Source organism: Gossypium arboreum, chromosome 4 (genome assembly GCF_025698485.1).
Source record: "Gossypium arboreum isolate Shixiya-1 chromosome 4, ASM2569848v2, whole genome shotgun sequence".
NCBI classification, from domain to species: domain Eukaryota; kingdom Viridiplantae; phylum Streptophyta; class Magnoliopsida; order Malvales; family Malvaceae; genus Gossypium; species Gossypium arboreum.
This window is the reverse complement of record NC_069073.1, coordinates 20,327,355-20,330,763: the sequence shown is the minus strand read 5'-3', so window position 1 is coordinate 20,330,763 and position 3,409 is coordinate 20,327,355.

Sequence of the window (3,409 nt, the reverse complement as noted above, 5' to 3'; positions counted from 1 at the left end):
ACTACTTATCTTCTGACCTCATAGTCCAAATTGGCTTGGGGTGAAGGTCTTCACGGACGGGCAATTCCAATTTTGGGTTAATTCCCACCTTGATGACTTCCCGGGGTTGTTAGGCCCAGGGTTTGTTTCACGTTCTTCCTTTCCCAAATAGTTGATCTATTGAGTGACCCTACAAAATAGTTAACAGATCATACCTCCACTCGCTAATCCCCCAAAAATGGGTTAGTTCCTCATGGCTTTCATAAATAGCATGGAATAGATGGAAGAATTAAACGTAATGAATGAATTGAAGTAAAGAGTTTAAGAAAAGACTGATTGATATTGATAATAATTGTGAATCCACAGAAGTTGATCTCGTTAACAATTCAGATATCTTGAAATAAAACAAAGACAAATAAACTAAACTCTAGAAAACCTAAAAAAATAAGGAAACTAAACTAAATCTCAAGAAAGAATCTAAGCTAATGGAATGTTGTCCATAGCATGTGCCAAAGGGGCCTATTTATAGCCTTCAACTGGCCGTTGTCCTTACGTAACACCCTAACCCGTATCCTTCACCGGACTAGGGTTAAGAGGCATTACTAGACAAATTGAAACATTTAACAATTATTTCACAAACATCATAGCATCGTAAATCATACATCAGTACAAAGTCCCTAACATAGGTCTATGAGACCTTAAACATGCTTTAGAAATAGGTCAGGACTAAATCGAGCAGATTCAAAATTTTCCAAAACTTAAACATTTTTCAAAGTTATACACGTCCCACGCCCGTGTGAGAAGGCCATGTGCCTCACATGGCATTAGACACGCCTGTGTGTCTAGGTCATGGAAAAATAGGGCATACATACTAACTTTTCCACATGACCAGAAGACACACTCGTATGCCAGGCCGTGTGAAAATTAGGGAGGCTACTGACTTGAGTCACAAGGCTAGACACACGGGCCAGTCACACGCCCATGTGTCTAGCCTGTGTTCGAAATTGACTTGGGCACACGGTCTAGCACACGCCCATGTGTGCGACTGTGTGGTCTGCTTAGGCTTATTTTGAAATGGCCATTGAGCAACACCATTAAGACACATGCTCGTTTCCTTGCCCGTGTGGACAAAAATAGGCCATATATAAGGCCAAATTGCCACCCATTTAGGGTCCTCCCTACAAGTACCATTCAAGAATCAAATACATCATATTACCAACCAAATTCAACCACAAAATATTCATCATTCATATCATATATTCATCGACCAAATTCATGCTCATTATTCAAACCAAAACATGCCAAATTACAAAACCAAAAAGACATGTTTCCTAATGTCAAAATACCTCATTCAATCTCATATCATGAACTTATCAAATTCCTTAATTTAACACATACCAAAACTTATTAAATTAACCAATTCGTTTGGCCAACCATGAACACATCATATTAGCATATTTCCATCAAAAAGTTATAATCATAATTCATTCTTATACACAATCAAAATCAAGCCATATCACATGGCTAGATATACACATTACAAAAACATATACAAGTACTTCTAGCCTATACATGCCATACTTCAATATTTACACTTTCAAAAGGTACCAAAATAGAGTCGATAGTGTGATGATAATCCTTGACGATCCCCGAGCTCACAGTAGCTTCGATATCTAAAAACATAGTTGAAAGACACACAAAGTAAGCTTTCAAAAGCTTAGTAAGCCATATACAAATAAACTTAACAATATAAACATATAAGCATCATAATATAAATATACTCCTTAGCCAAATGATATCATAAACCACATAGCTCAAATACATTTCATACATTCCCCAATCATTTGCACATATAGCTTATTTTCTAATACCTTTGTCACATATAATCATTTGATCACAAAGATTCATATATTTACCTTTCAACATCAAATATGAAATACAATTTCAAATGTACCTAAATCAGATACATATTTCATATAATTATTCATTTCTCAAAATGCCCGTTGAATTGTTCGGAATATAAGGATACGCGGATAGCTCAGAAAGCTCGTACAATGCCAACGTCTCAGACGTGGTCTTACTTGTAACTAAATATCGATGCCACTGTCCTAGACAGAGTCTTACACAAAATAAAACATTATGTTGATGTCCCAGACATGGTCTTACACGTAAATCATAAGTCGATGCCAACGTCCCAAATGTGGTCTTACACGAAAACACATATCAGATCCTATGTCATGACATATGTATCCTAACTATTCCTATGGTTCATATGGGGCTTTTTGGACGTTGAAACTTTGTTAATACTTTCTCGGATATCTCATGGTCAACCTATATAACCATTCATCAATGTTCGATATCGTATTAACAGTAATAATTCAATTCAAAACAAGCCTATTTGTATATCGACTTACCTCGTACGGAAATGAACGAAAACGAGCGACTATTCAACGACTTTCATTTTCCCCTGATCTAATTCCGTTTTCTTTGGTTTTTGATCTAAATCAATTCAAATTTAACTTATTCAAACTCACATTCATTCAAATCAATCCAAAAACACATATTTAGGGCGTTTTACAAATTAGCCCTCACATTTTCACATTTTAACACTTTAGTTCCTATTCCACAAAATCACATAAAACACAAAATTTCCTTACACATATGCTTAGAAAAATTTTCATAGTGTTCATATAAGTCCATATATTCCATTTATTTCCTATTTTAGTCCCTCAAAATATCATTTTCACAATTTAGCCCATTTTACTCAAATTTATCAAAAATTCAAAGACAAAACATTTAACCCAATACATATGTTTCATTTACTAACATCAAACTTCATAAAACTCATAATTTCATCAATGGCTCAACTTAAAATCATCAACAATTTCAGAAATTCAAACATAGGCTTGATAGAACACTAAGCAACAATCACAAAAACGTAGAAATTATCAAAACCAAGTCAAAACCATACCTTAATCAAGTAATGTGAATGTCGAATGCTTGAACCATAGAAATAGTATTCTTATTCTTTTATTTTTGGTGGAAGAAGACTTAAAATGAATTAATTTAACTTTTCTTTTATTTAATATACCATTTATAATTAGTTTACCATTTTGCCCTTGCATCATATCATTAATAAACCATTATCTAATGCCCATTTAAGTCATTTAATGCATGCCATAGTCAAATAACCACATAAGGACCTCAAAATTAAAGAGACATAGCAACTAAGCACTTTAACAAATAGAAGGTCACTTTTACTTTTTACGCGATTAAGTCCTTTTATCAAATTGAGCACACAAATGATCAAATTTTCATACGGGACTTTCACACATGTCAATTCACATATAATAAGCACGGAAAATACTATTAAAATATTTTTAACTCAAATTTTGTGGTCCCAAAACCACTATTCTGACTAGGGTCTAAA